Source organism: Ochotona curzoniae, unplaced genomic scaffold, assembly GCF_017591425.1.
Source record: "Ochotona curzoniae isolate NIBS_2020 unplaced genomic scaffold, NIBS_Ocur_1.0 scaffold_4701, whole genome shotgun sequence".
Classification (NCBI taxonomy): domain Eukaryota; kingdom Metazoa; phylum Chordata; class Mammalia; order Lagomorpha; family Ochotonidae; genus Ochotona; species Ochotona curzoniae.
This window is the reverse complement of record NW_024467122.1, coordinates 7,681,651-7,697,326: the sequence shown is the minus strand read 5'-3', so window position 1 is coordinate 7,697,326 and position 15,676 is coordinate 7,681,651. Positions and strand designations below refer to the sequence as shown.

Genomic DNA, 15,676 nt, shown 5'->3' with positions numbered 1-15,676 from the left:
TGTGGGACTGACACAGACACACAGCTCCAACCAACAGAACAGACTCAGAGACTCGCGCTTGCGCATTTAGCTGAGTTTGACAAGAGTGCCCTAGCCCCGCACTGGGAAGGGCAACATCTTTTCAACCAATGGTGCTGGAGTAAGTGTGGGTTTTGCTTAACAGACAGAAACTTCTGTCCTTACTTCTCATCGCACACAAACATGAACCTGAGACAGACCATGGTCCCGATCAAAGGTAAGTGCTAAAACCAGAAAGCTAGAAAAACACATAGGAAACACTGATATGCTTGAGAGTGAGCAAAAAGGTTTTGCTAGATGGGATTTGGGAAACGAGGGCCGTGAAAGGAAAAATTGTTACAGCATGCCTCACTGCTACCTGCCCATCAAAATATACCTTCCACCACTGGTTCATTCCCCAAGTGGCTGCAAAGGATGGAGCTGGGCCAGACTGAAGCCAGGAGCCAAGAGCCTTTTCTGGTCTCATACATGGGTACAAGGGCCCAACCAAACTCTTGGGCCATCCTCTGCTGCCTTCCTAGCCTTTGCAGGGAGATGGGGCGGAAGTGGAACAGCCAGCAATCAAAGACTGCCGTACGGGATACAGGTGCTGCAGGTGGTGACTTTACCAGCCCCAACACCAGCCCCAACTTTACTTGTCATAGTTCTCAACTTTGGGGCCCAACTGCCCATGAATAGGAGGACGGATAAACAGACTGTGGTTCAGTAACTACTCCTCAATAAAAAACAAATGACTACTGATCCGTGCATTGACTCCTGAGACCTAATGATGAGTGAAAGAAAAGTACAAAAACAATTTCATTTATATGCTGCCCTAATCGTGCTTTAAACATGACCACAGGGGTCATTCCTGGGGTTGCAGCATGCAGTCATGTTTACCAGCCAAGGGCAAGAGAACATGGGGCTGACAGTTCTGTGCCCAGCTGCACTATTATTATACAGCTGTTGGACTTGTAGAAATTTACCAACAGTCCATCTAAGACCTGTGCATTTCACATTACAGACATTTTAACCTAAAACACTACAGCAACACTGAATCTTAGCCAAATATACACAGGCTGTTTATGCGGCTGTGTGTGGACCTCACCAACCCTGCAGTGTGACCCTGCCCTGTAGAATAAAGAAGCTGCACCACCTCTAAGGCTAAGGTCTTTAATACCACAGTGGCTCATCTAGCCCTTGCTAAGCCAGGACTTCAGGCAATCGTGCTGAAAATGCAGGTCCAGTGTGTGGTCACACACACTCACACTCTCCCTGGAGTAGCGCACAGAAGTGCTGTGTCTGGGTGGAGATCATCATGCATGCATATGTGGGATATGTGTGTGACTGTCTGCATGTTTTGTGAAGAGGAGTCAGGGGAAGGCATGGTGTGTAGGTGGTTACACATACAAACAAGACAATCTTGCTTCCCGGCACACACTAACAATGCCCATGAATTATTTACCCCCTGGGACCCCAAGACATTGGAGAGCAGGCAAAGGAAGAAAGGCCATTAGCAGGGTGTGAAGGACCCAGACAGAATTAAGTGGAATGCCATTTATCAGAGGGATGCACTTAAACATGCTATTGCTTGTCTTCTGAATTAAGCAAATCTTCTTCTTATCCAGTAAAAGGTGTGTGTATGTGTTTCTACACATGTGTGTGTGCACAATCAGGAACACTCGTTCATACAAGCAAGCTTGCAGAGTAACCTTCTCTGTTCAGTTACAGACAGAAGCACAAACAACTGAACTGTGAGCTCAGGTTCATGGGCATTGTGAAGGTGAAACCCAGAACACATGTAGGTCATATGTGGAACTACAATGAGATGTTATTTGAACTTGATCTTTAAATAACACCAAGTAGGGAGTGTAAATAATGTAACAGGAATCGAGAGCCTGCTCAGTTCCTGCTACAGTTCTTAAAGTTACGTTTGTATTTTTGAGTTTGGAATCCGATTTTTCTGAAGTTGGATGGACAGTGCTTATCCATGCTCACTGACCCCCACGTGCTGGCGGCTCAGTCCAACCACGATGGGAAAACACTGATGAATGCATCTGCATTTAATTTAATCTTCCATTTAATTTGCTGAAATTAGAGACTGGCTGATGCTCATTTGAGCCGAAAGAAAAGAGGACAAAATGAGAACCGTCGGTCTTACCGGTGGGCTTCCAGGGAAAAGTGAAAGAATTAGAGAAGGCTTTTCTTGTGTGTCCCCTAAGTCTGGGTAATGAAACGCTGTCTCTGCTTCGTTTAAAGTGTCAAAGGGACATCACACAGGTAATAAAAGGACACGTTCTCAGAGGACAGAGTTCAGTCACACAGGAACCTGTGGAAGGCAGAAGCCAGCCTCTGCCAGCAGACACTGTCACTGCCACTTTGTCCTTCAACTTATCGCTGTTTTGTATGTGAGAACCGCAGATCTCTGATTCAAATTTAAACACCGTGGAATGTATTTATCCCATTTGAGATTATTCAATAACTTGCACTTAGTCATCAACCAATGCCCCGAATATATGCTTCTATACAGTAAACCATCCCAGCTCCGTTTCCTTCACACAGATCTAAAATCTAAAAGTCTAACCTCCCAAATTTATTCTATTTCCATAAAACATTAATGACCCACAAAATAGCTAGAATTAGGAGGGGAATAATAGCAGTGCATTACAGAGCTGAAAACATTCTCTTTTTGTTCTTTATGCTACAGTCTGTGTTACTATTTGCCTGTATGGGGGAGAAAATTCCAAACATACTGTGTGAACAAACAAAATCGGCCCTTGCCTTCCGTGCACAGAACGCTGAATGACAAGCAGGGGAAACCAAGGGGACAGCTTGTTTTTATTTATTTATTTTTTTCCTAGCTTTGGCTACTAGTTTGATTTTAGCATACAGTCTGTCAGAAGCAGGGAAGCATCAAAGTGTAGCGAACAGCGAAGGTTACAGATCCAAGCAAGCACAGCTATTCAAGAACATAAGAGGTATTCCCAGTGATGTCCAAGTCAGGAGGTGAGCCCTCTGTTCCGTCCTGTGCCTCAACGTGCCATGTGAGCATGGGAACCTCAAGTTCATCACATACAGATGTACTTGATTAAAGAATATGAGACATGCAAAGCCGCCGGGCACCCGGATCATCACCTTCAGGTTGAATTCTGTGTTCAAGAAACGCTGTCAGCCACACTGCGCGAGGCAGACAGCCAGCCACAGCTAGGAGGAGCGACTTTTGCTGGCGGATAACTCAAGCACTAAACCCCAGCTCCATAATTGATGTTTTAGGAAAACACACTACCTCAAATGTAGAAAAACCACAGATCCATCCTCTGCTCACATCTCAGAGAAAAGCAAGACAGAATCCCGCAAATATCACTGAGGATCGCCTCCTGGGATGCAGCTACGTCCTGTATCCCAACACATCATGGTGGCCCGTGCACGACTTGGAGGGCTCCCCTGTCTGCCCACCCTCGGAGTGCCCCGACCAGAGTTCCCCAGGAGACACTGTTCCCTTGTCTTCCAGAACAACAATGGCTAAATCATCTTTCTTGACTAAACAACTGGAGCAAAATTCTCTGTCACCCCCTCCTTCTCTCCTACACTTCTAGCACAATGGGAAGGAAGCAGAAGAGTGGATTTACTCCCAGAAGTCCTAATGTTTGGTGTGTGTGCGTGTGTGTGTGTGCACACGAGTGCAATCCCCTCCCCCATGCCACCTCATCCCCACCAAAGAAAACCTGTACCAGGGAGGGCACTTGCCATTTACCAAGTCAAACTGGGGGGCGGCCTACCCCCACTGCCGTCCCACCTGCAGATCCGTGGGGACATGCCGGTTTAGTTGCATTCGCCTCCCTCTAGAGAGTGGTAAATGGCAGAAAATGATTTTTTGTCCCTGGCTCATTCCAGAACAGACACAAGCGAACTCTTAGATGCTACCAACCTGCTCATAGCTGGGTAACTTCCTTCTTGTGCTTTCCACCAGCGGGTCCCGTGTGGCCACAGCATGCATCCCCAGGAGGGGGGCACTCTCCCAGCACTGTGGCGGCTGCTCTCTGTTGCCCCAGCACTGCTGGCCTTTAGCCAAAGGATGCTTCTCTTGGGTTTTCAGCCCCAGCAGCAATTTTTCTCCGTGGGTCATGTTACAATGAAATCCAACCCTTTCTTTCTTTCTCCTGGGAAGATGTAGAGGTCATGGGTACAGAAGCGGTGGGGGAGGCACAGTCCTCCGCCCCCCGCCAGGGTGACCCTCCGTGGCAATTCCTCCCCAGCTCCAGACAGCTGCTGCTCAGCTCCATCCTGCCAGCCACACCAGCAGCACTGGAAAAGCTCAGGGCACAGGAGCCCTGCCTGGGGGCAGCACAGCCAGGTCCAACTAGGGAGGTGCACAGGAGCCGGGTCCAGCTAGGGAGGCTGGGCACATCTCCTGGTGGGGAAGCTGTCAGTGCAGACTGACGGCGTCTTGGTGGCTAGCCCCACGGAAGCATCGGAAAGGAGCAGAGAAAACAGATGGGAGTTAGACAGAGCTGGAGGAAATGGCGCTGGGGAGTACTAGCTTCTTTAGTAAGAGAACACCTCATCTGTCCTAAGATGCCACGTTGTGTCCACCTGACACAGCGAAAAGATGCAGTCTGACAACGCTCAATGCAGCCAGCTCAGTGGAACCTGTCACAGTGCCCTGCGTACTGGCTTCGGTGGGAGCCCTGGTGGATGGGACGGCACCATGACATAGGACGAGACCCTCAGAAGGGGTCCCTGCCCACCCCCCAGTGCTCTTGTTTGCTGCAGCCACACCATGGGCAACAGGGACCCACGTCTCAGCTCGGCCCCTGCTCCTGCAGGATTTCCGGCAAGAGCTGCGGGAAGAACCGGCCAGCCAGGGAGTGCCAAGGGAATGCGGAGGGGCTCCCAGGGGTGGTGCCTGAGGTCTTGCCTAGGTTGGGGGCCATGATGGTGACAGGTGAAAACACACCCCATGTGAAAATATACCACAGGTATATAACAACAGCCACAGATGACCAAGGGCCACGGCAAAGAGGTTTCTCCAGGCTCAAGTTAAAATGCTTTGACAAAGTATATAAATAACAGAAATAAAAGCTTTCCCCTGAGTATAGACAGTGCAAGAGGGGTTTCACGGATGGGAAAATGAGTATCGTAGTAAAATTATGCATGAATTTCTAAAATGTTTTGTATCAAAATAAACAAATCCTCTAATTCATCTTCTCCTTGGACTTGACGAAGTACCCCAATATACACAGGCTGTCATTTTTTGTTTGTGAATCCTGTTGGTTGTACCCCCTTCTGCCTACCCTATTCCTTTATTTTCTCTCTACTCCTATCCCCCATGTAGAGAGGAGACTCCAAGGAGATACACAATGACAATGACAGCTGCCCTCAGTAGATGAAACGATGGGATGGCTGGGGAAGTTTTTCTGTTTGTGTTTTTCTGTGTATGCACGTGTGTGTGTGTGTGTGTGTGTGTGTGTGTATATATATATATGTAATCTTGTGGACAATAGCTGGCACAGGTATTCCAGATTTTGAAAGATAAAACAATCACAGTGTTCCATGCATGATTAATCTGGGCCATTGTCAAGTCCTGCAGGTGCAGCGTTTGTCCTACTGCACCTACCTGCCTTCCTCCAGACACCCATCCATGGCTGGCCTTCCTCCACCACCCATCCACGGCTGGCCTTCCCAAGACCAACCCCTGGGTGATGCCCAGAGCTCTGGCGAAGCTGGATAAGTTGCTTCCACACAGCTTCTGCAGCAGAGCTGTGGCCTGGCCCACAGCACCTGCCCTTGGGGCTGTGTGCTCCCAAACCAGTGTTGGACAGACCAGAGAATGAGAATCGAAGGGGCGAGGGCATTGTCTCCTTTGACAGACAAAGGAATTGGAGAACAAGCACTCTTCCTTGGTGTGGTTCCTGGGCAGTGAATGGCTACTGAAAGGCACTCTTTTCTCAACTTAGTCCCTCTTTCAAAGCGCAGCCTTGCATCGCTCTCTTGTGCTATATTTATCTAATCATTGCTCTTCGGTGGGCGGTGCCCTGGGGATGCCATTCATGGAGACAGACAGGCAGAACTCTGATGTGGGGCCATTATCTCCAACAGAAGCTGGCCCTGCTTTCCAGTCAGGGTCATGCTGAGGTCTTGGGACAGTCAACTACAAGTTGATATGGAGGAAGGAGGAAGTGACCTTCCTTCTGGGGAAAACAGATCTCAGAAACTAGGTCCTTGCTGACCTCCCTGGCTAACTACCAACACGGTATACACTGTGCAACCCACAGATGGCAGCTGACACAGCTCAGTCCTGCCGTGATCTCTTGAAGGCTGACGGTGGTGGTTCTTAGAGCTGGCTAGCGCACCTGGACACAGCAGCCCTGCTTCTGGAAACCATCTCTTAGGGGAGGTCTTGACACGTTGAGAAAGCACCAGCAGAAGAAGCAGTGTGTCTGGGTGGCTGACTGCAGCTTTGTGGCTGTTGTGCATAACAGTGGATGTGACAGGTGTGACAGGCAGCAGGATGGACAGACACTGCACCACCCACTCAGGAAAGCCTGGTGGGAAGGGGGACGCAGGAGGATCCTGTGGGGGAGAGGGTTCTTGTGCAGTGGATTCCGAGGTGATCTTTGCCAAACCCTTTTCTTTACATTCTGGTTATTGCTGTGTCACTACTACAATGAACAAGCTGGTTTTCACATGAAACTTTTCATGGTAACAATATCCTAACTGAATCCAACTTCTTCTTAGAATCCATCTTAGACTTGGGCGCAAGTCACAGCTCTATTCTGTAACGGGTGCATGGTTTTGGGCAAGTATTTCAGATGTCTGGCTCTTACCATCCTGGCCTAGGTAGAAGACACTGCATAGAAGAAACAAACAAACAGAACCAGAAGCCATAAAAATAGAGGTTATTTTTGGAAGGGTTGGCTTCCTCCTCCCTACTCCAGCACATTCAGGCTTCCTCAGTTAAGGGTTTTTCTCATCTCCTCTGTGGACCCTAAGGCCTCTCCCCTTTTCTGGCAGGGGATAAGCCATGCTCTTCTCCTGCCAATCACAGCCCACCAGCCCCTGTGCAGAGGGCCCTCCCCAAGGGGACTTGTGCAATCTCTCCTCCGGCTTTCTCCTCCTTCTTCCATGTGCACCTGTTCACAGCCAGGGCAGTCATGCCACCGTGGGGGCAAAGAACTTTCCTACAAAGAGAGGCCAGCCATGCCTTTACACCCGTTCTGGGATTTCCTTTCTAAGAACACAGCCTCATCATGGCCCCATGGTCCTGCCTCCCCATAATGCTGCCATAGACTTAGCAGCTGTGGGGGTCATGGCAGGTCAGAGTCACATTGTGTCAACAGAAAATTCTGGGGCTTTCCAAGTCATGATGTTTATCTGTGACCTTGTTCTATTTCACTGTGTGGGAATACACGGCTCTAAAGTGCTGTCAGGGTGGGAGAGGACCTCCTCCATCCCCCTCACTGTGTGCAGCCAGCTCAGGGACCTTGGCATGTTCCTTCTGCTTCTTCCTTCTCCCATCACGCTAAGATGATGACAGCTTGGACCTTGGAAGGCAATGGTAGGGAGTGCTCAGACCCTGCCCGACTCTCACTGGACCCTAGGTTGATGCCAGCTGCTGTAACTGTTATTTGAAATGGTTAGAAGTTGGCCCAATTCTAAAAAGTCTGGAGTTCCCATATGATTCTGAAGGCATGTGAGAGAAACCACATTGATTCCAACAGACAAGCTGGAATCTTGGTTCTTGGTCAGATGCAAGTGAAGCCAAAGAATGACAGACAAAATGTTTGTTGCCACTGCAAGACAGCACCGGGGGACGAGGGACAAAGGCAGGCAAAATGCTCAAGCATCCCCTCTATACTGGACTGCAGGTGCCAGCGGGCACTGCCAGGCCTCTGCACGCTAACCGGCATACACCAAAAATCAACAGACCAAAATCAAGAGCATCTTGTGTTTGCTCAGACATTGCCCCATCTAAAAACAATGCTTCCTACCACTATTAAAAAAAACAAACCCAAATCACAAAGAAATATGCAAAAAAAAAAAAAAGTTGGAAAGGAACAGGACTATAGAACAGCCAGGAAACAGTGAAATAGCAACAGCAAATCTTTATACCATCTATAATTACCTATTACCTTGATTGTCAATGGAATACATTTTCCAAACAAAATACTCAGACTGTTTGAATGGCCAAGAAATTTACTGACCTATCTACTGCCTACAAGAGATCCACATTTAGCTTTAGAACACACATAAGAAAGCGAAAGGAGAGCAGAGTGGTTATACAAACACAGACTTTCGATTAAAGTCTGTCATGAGAAACAAAGAAGGTCACTGCATAATGGTAATGAGATCAATTTATCAAGAAGATGTGACAGTTGTAAACTGAAATGCATCCAACTGTGGAGCACCTAAATGTATAAAGAAGACAGCAAAGGAATTGAAGTGAGAGACATTAATACAATAATACTAGGGAACATAAACACCGCACTTGCACACAGCTCACTCAGACAGAAAATGAGCACAGCCAACAGTGGACTTGAATCACATTACAGATCTAGTGGACCTGAGTGACATACACAGAACATTTCATCCAGCAAGAAGCGATCATTGTCTTCTCAAGTTCACACGGCCCACAGGGATCAGAACAGGGGCTCACAAAGTTAAGTCTTAACAAATTAGGGAAATTGAAATCCAATCAAGGCTTTTTTCTGGCCATTTTGTATGAAATTAAACATTGCTTACTGAAGAGAAAAACTGTAAAAATTCCATAAATATGTGGAAATTGAAGAACACACGCCTTGAAAAATCAATTTCAGGGTAAAAGAAAAAAAATCAAAGCGCAATCAGGAAGTATCAAGACACAAATAAAAACAGACACACAATACGGCAGGCTCATGGAATGCAGCAAAAGCAGTTCTGGGGGAATTTATAGCGGTAAACACTTACATTAAGAAAAAAAGTTATCAAATAAATAACCTTACTTTACAATTCAATATCACAAAAGGAATAAACTAACTCAAAGGTGGCATAAATAAATAATAAAGATGAGAGCATAACTAAGTAAAATTAACACTAGAAAGACACTAGAAAATATTGATGGAATGAGTTGGTGTTTTTAAATACACAAATAAAATTGCCTGAATCTTTAGCCAGACTAACCAAGAAAAGCAGACTGAAATGAATAGAATCAGATATGAATGAGAAGACGTTGCAACTGATGGCACTGAAGGATCAAAAGAGACCACTGCGAGCCATTCCACACCGACAAATCAGATAACTTGGAAGAAGCAGAAAAGCCCCTGGAAACACTGAACCCACCAGCAGTGAATCACGAGGCAGAAAACCTGAACAGACCAATCACAATGAAGGAGATGGAAAACTCATCAAAAGCCTCCTAACAAAGGAAAACTCGGGACTGGATGGCTTCGTGGGTGAATGTGACCAAACGTCCACAAGAACTAACTCCAGTTCTCAAGTTCTTCCAAACAAGGCAAGGCGATGGGACACTACCAAACTCACTTCATGGGGCCAGCACTGCTCTCCTTCCAAAAGTCAGATGCTGGGTCTGCTGTGGGAGCCTAGTACCTGAATCCTCGCCTTGTATGTGCCATGATCTCATATGAGCGCTGGTTCGTGTCCTGGCTGTTCCACTTCCCTTCTAGCTCTGTTTGTGGCCTGGGAAAGCAGTGGAGGACGGCCCAAAGCCTTGGGACCCTGCACCTGGGAAGACTTGGGAGACCCGGAAGAAGTTCCTGGCTCCTGGCTTAGCTTCAGCTCAGTTCCGGCTGTTGCAGTCACTTGGAGAGTAAATCAGCAGATGGAAGATCTTTCTCTGTAAATCTGCCTTTCAATAAAAATAAATAAATCTTTAAAAAAAAATAAGCCAGATGCTGACATCACAATAAAGGAAAGCTGCAGATCAACATCTCTGCCAGATACAAGTGAAAAAAAAATCCTCATCAAAGTATGGGCAAATCGGATTAAACAGCACATTAAAAAGATATTAAAAAGATATGCCAGCAACAAGTGGAATTTGTCCCCACAATACTACCATAAACAGGTTAATAAGCTTGATATACCACAAGATTTTAATGAAAGGTATAAAATCATAGGCTCATTGGCATGGACACAGAAAATCATCTGACACGATTCAAAACCTGCCCATGACCCAAATGTCTCAACACCTTAGGTACTGAAGGAATGCGCCGCAAAGCCGCAAGGCCACAAATGACAACCCCACACCAGCCACTGCACTGAGCTGCTCCTCCAAGCGCAGCAAGAAGCCCAGGTGAAGCTTCTCACGACTTCACTCCAACACAGTGGCAGACAAGCAAGAGCAACGAGTCAAGAGGGAGGACCTGAAGGTCTCTCTGACCGAGCACTGGAGAAGCTGCACGGCTTCTGCTGGTAGACAACAGAGTCACATCTCAAGAAATCCTTTACTGATTCCACCACAAACTCTTAGAACTAATAGTGAATCTAGCAACTTATTTCTAGGCCACAAAATCAACATACAAAAATCTGTTGTATTTCCACACACCAAACTATGTGAAGAAGTTAATAAAATAATTGCATCAAAAATAATAAAATACCTAGGAAGACATATAACCAAGGAGATGAGAGATTTGTATGATAAGAGCATAAGCCACTAATAAATGACACTGAAGAAGATACAAATAAATGAAAAGATATTTCACATTCATGGACCAGAAAAATTAATGATACAATAGTTAAATAACACAAAGTAATATACAGATTCCATGCAATCTTTACGAAATTCCCAGTAACATATTTCCCACATAAACAAACAAAATCAATCTTAAAATTTGTGAGGAACCACAAAGGACCCGAACAACCACTGCAATCTCTAGAAAGAATTGAGCTGGGGGCCTCACATCTCCTCGTTTCATCTTCTTCTAAGATCCGTTTGACAGGCAGGAAGGGAGAGCCTTGCGGCTTCATGCCCCACCTGACTGTAACCTAGGCACATGAGCCACTGAAAGGAACGAACAGAAGCAGAGCAGCCGGGACACAAACTGTCACAGACGGGGAAGGCCAGTGTTGCAGACAGCTTCTTAACCCACGGAGCCACAATGTTGCCCCCTCCTAACTTCAAACTATACAAACTAAACGATGAGAATTAATAAATATGATACTAGCAAAAAAACAATGGAACACAACAGAGCTCAGAAACAAACCTACCCCTACGCAGCAACTCATCTTTGAGAGTAGCATCAAGAATAAACAACAGAAAAAGGAGGGCACCCGCAGTAAAAGGTGCTGGGAAAACCGGAAATCCACAAGGGAAAGAGATTAGAGCCTAATAGACAGCACAGCAAAAATCAGCTCGATGCATTAGGGACAAATGTAAGCCCTGATGACACTCCCTGACACTGGCCTTGGCAATGATGCTTTTGATTGTGACACCAACAAGCAAAAAAGAGAGCGAAAGCAAAAAACAAAAAACAAGACAAAGGGATTGCATCCAATAACAAAAGCTTCTCTACAGGAAAGGAAATAATCAACACATGAAAATACAATCTACGAAATGAAGAAAATATTTGCAAAGTCTATGTCTGATAAGAGCTTAATATTCAAAATATATAAGGATCTCACATAACTCAATAGGAAATAATGATAAACAACCCAATTAGAAATGGACACTGAACCATAGGAAATACAAAAATGTCTTTGAAATCTATTTATAAGACACACACACACATATAGACAGAGGGACAGAAACGCAGAGAGAGAGAGAAAGAGAGAGCGCATCCCCATCTGATGGTCCACTCTGCACATGACTGCCGTGGCAGGAGGCAGCAGGTGGGGGCCAGGAACCCCTCCCATATGTGGCCCAACTCCTATTACCTGAGCCATCATAGCTGCTTCCCCGGGCCTGCAGAGTCCAGAGCTGGACTTGAAGACTGAACCCAGGCACTCCAACATGGGATCCGAGGCTGTTTAAGTGATGACCTAATTCCTATGCCACATGCCCATCCCCTTAAGAAACATTCTTCCAAGGAAGGTATACAAATGGCCAGACACAGATGCAGAGAGGCTCAACATCCTGGATCTTCAGGCTGAGTTAGCACCTCACACTTGCTTCCAAGACGTAAGAGGTGACAAGGGCAGGCGAGGCTGTGAAGAGAAGGGAACTGCTGGTGCAGCTGGTGGGACTGGGACAGTCATTATGAAAGAGAGCATGGCGTTCCCTCAAAAAATTATACATGGAAGGCCCAGCATGGGTTGGATAGCAAATAAGCTGTAGCTTGCAGTCTTGTATGGGTGCTGTTTCAAGTCCTGGGTGTTCCACTTCTGATCCATCTCCCTGCTAATGGCCTGGGAAAGCAGTGGAGGATGACTCAAGTACTTGAGCCCCTGCACCCAAGTAGGAGACCTGGAAGAAGCACTAGGCTCCTGGTTTCAGACCAGCCCTGGCTATCATGGCCATTTGGGGAGTGAACTAGTGGATAAAAGATTCTCTCTCTTTCTCCCCCCTCCCCCTACCCGTGTGTGTGTGTGTGTGTGTGTGTGTCCTTCTCTAACTCCGGCTTTCAAATTAATTAATCCTTTCAAGAAATTAAAAACTAAACTACCATCTGGCCTTACAATTCTACTGTTGTGTACATATTCAAAGGAAATGAAACAAGTACTTTCCGGAGACATCTGCACCCGTGTGTTTACTACAGCATCATTTACAACAGCCAGGACACAAGCAAGCTGAGTGTCTGCTGGTGGACAGGGCATTAAATAAGCAGGCAGTATATGTTTGTGTATAATGGAAAACCATCCAGCCTGAAAAAGGAGTATGCTATGGACGAGCCCTGGAGGATGCTGTGTGAAGTGAAATTAGCCAACACAGAAAGACATATGCTGTAGGATTTCACTCAGGTAGAACCTACAAGAATCCAGCTCAGAAAAGCCGGGATATAAATTGGTGTTTACGAGCTGGGTACTGGGGGAGGGTGATGGAGAGATGTTGTTTCAAGAGTAAGGTATAAAGTTATAAGATGAACAAGTTTGGGGAGCTAATCTCCTGTCAGGTGATCACCTAGCACTATGACATCATAGAGTTGAAATCTGTTGCAAGTAGCTCTTCACCGTTCTTATCTCTCTCTTTCTCTCACACAAAACACTGGAGAGTGAATGTGTCAATTAGCTTCGTTGTGTGATCATTTCACAGTGCATTAATATGTCAAATCATCATGTTATATATCTTAAATATACACAATTTTTATTTGTCAAGTATATTCTAATAAAGTGAGATCAACTGGAATGTGCAGTGCTGATTTGGGTTAAGGGATCATGTTAGAAGACACGGGGAATACCCAATAGCATCCTTGAGCAAAAGGTGAGCTGGATAGCTAATACACTTTTAGATCCTGTGTGGATCAATGGTCTGGTTAATCGCCATAAAAATCCTCTGTAAGAGTGATGACTGTGATAAAACTGGGTGTAACCAAATGCCTGACCACTCTCCTACCATCTGCAGGCAAAGGCGCTAGGGTTCCAGGCTGTCTCCCTGATGGGAACCAGAGGTCCAGGGAGAGGAGTGGCACAAACAGGAGCTGCCAACCAATTGTTTTTGTATGATGGGGAAGGTACATGATAACCGATCGCATCAGACCCATTCCTTACAGGATACACCAGGAAAATTCCAAAGGGACCAGAGTTAGGCATGTGGTCAACAAAACCACACAAGCATTCGAAGGAAATCTGGCTGAATCTCTTTTCAGCGTGAGGGTGTTAACCCAGGAGAGTATGGTATTCTTAACTATTACTCAAACATATTACAGGCAATAGAAGATTGGTTAGCTTGATCATATTTTTAAAATGATCACTTTATTGAGATCCAATTCACAATTATAAAACTTGCCATTTCACAATGTAAGTTGTCAGGTTTTAGTATATTTTCAGAGTTACATTAATGATCACCATGCTTTAATGTTACAGTATTTTAATCACATCCAACAGCCGGGACCCCACATTCTGCCTCTAGAGATTGTCCACCTGGAAACTGCATATAAATGGAGCCATGCAATGCATGGCATTTACAACTGGCCGTCTGCCCTTCACATGTCTTCTAAGTTCATCTTTGTAGCAGTGTGTATCATCAAAACATTCCATTAGATTGCCAGATAATATGCCATGTCATATACTGCACTTGTTTTTCCTGTTTTTTTTTTTTCACTGTTATGACGAACATAGCTCTGATAACTTGTGTACACATTTTCCATGAATGTATATTTTCAAAGCTCTGGGGTATGCACTCAGAGGAATTGCTAGGCCATATGATAACTCTGTGTTTAAAATTTTGAGGATCTGTGAAACTAATTCCCAAGATGTCTGCCATTTTTACACTCCCACCTGTAATGTAGGAGGGGTCCAGTTTCTGCACATCCTTACCCCCACTTGGTACTGTCCGTCATTTTTTCATTATGCATTCTGGTGGGTTTGAAGTAACATCTCCTTGTGGTCTGGGTTTGCATTTCCCTAATGATGAATGCCCACCACTGGGTGCACTTTTGGGCTATCTTTATAGCTTCTTTGTATAAATGTCTTTTCAACACCTCTGTTTGTTCTTACATTGGATTATTTGTCTTTTCATTGTTGAACTGCAAGTTTATCTAATCTGGATGTAAGGCCTTTGTAAGAATGTGATTCTCAAATACCTTCCCCTCTTTGTAGGCTGTATTTTCATTTTCTTGATGACTACCTTTCAATCACAAAAAATTAAAATGTGTTTGAGAGGCAGAAAGACACACACACACACAACAAAGACACAGATTTTCTATCTCCTGGTTTATGCTCTAAATGGCAGCAATAGCCAAGCTTGGGCCAATTCGAAGACAGAAGCTCAGGAATTCCATCCAGTTCTCCCACATGGGTGTAAGATGGGCCATCTTTTACTGCTTTCCTGGGCACATCAACAGGGAGTTGGATGGGAAGTGGGCAGCCAGGATTGGACCTGGCACTCGTGTGGGATACCAGCCTTGCAGGCTGCACCACAACACCGGCTCCTCAATCACAAAGACCGAGGCAGTATACGTAATCTTTGTTGTTTGTAATTTTGTTCTTATGTCTGAGAATCTAGCCTCGTCTACGGTCATGAAGAATTAATCTTGTTTTTTTTTTATTTTTCACCGACATTTGTATAATTTTAGCTCCTATATTTAGTTTTGTAGCTCCACAGACACCTTCACTTTTTCGCGATGTGTGTCGTATTGTCTCAGCACCATTTGTTGTAACGATGATTGCTTCCTCATCGAGTTATCTTGGCACCCTTGTCAAAAAATCATCTGACCATAAAATGTACAGGTTTATTTTGGATTACTGATTCTCTTCTGTTCAGTTACATTTGTCCTTAGGCCAAAACTTCATGGCATTATCTTTTTTTTTTTTTTTTTTTTTTTTAAAGATTTATTTTTATTATTTTTTCATTGGAAAGGCAGATATACAGAGAGGAGAGACAGAGAGGAAGATCTTCCGTCCGATGATTCACTCCCCAAGTGAGCGCAACGGGCCGATACTATGCCGATCCGAAGCCAGGAGCCTCTTCCGGGTCTCCCACGCGGGTGCAGGTTCCCAAAGCTTTGGGCCGTCCTCTGCTGCTTTCCCAGGCCACAGGCAGGGAGCTGGAAGGGAAGCGGGGCTGCCGGGATTAGAACCGGCGCCCATA

General features: G+C 45.5%; 1 protein-coding gene across 3 annotated transcripts in view; it reads right to left on the bottom strand.

Annotated features, from left to right (window-relative positions):
- LRRK1 (leucine rich repeat kinase 1) overlaps positions 1 to 15,676 on the bottom strand; it is a 117,156-nt gene that overhangs the window by 76,570 nt on the left and 24,910 nt on the right. The window lies entirely within an intron of this gene.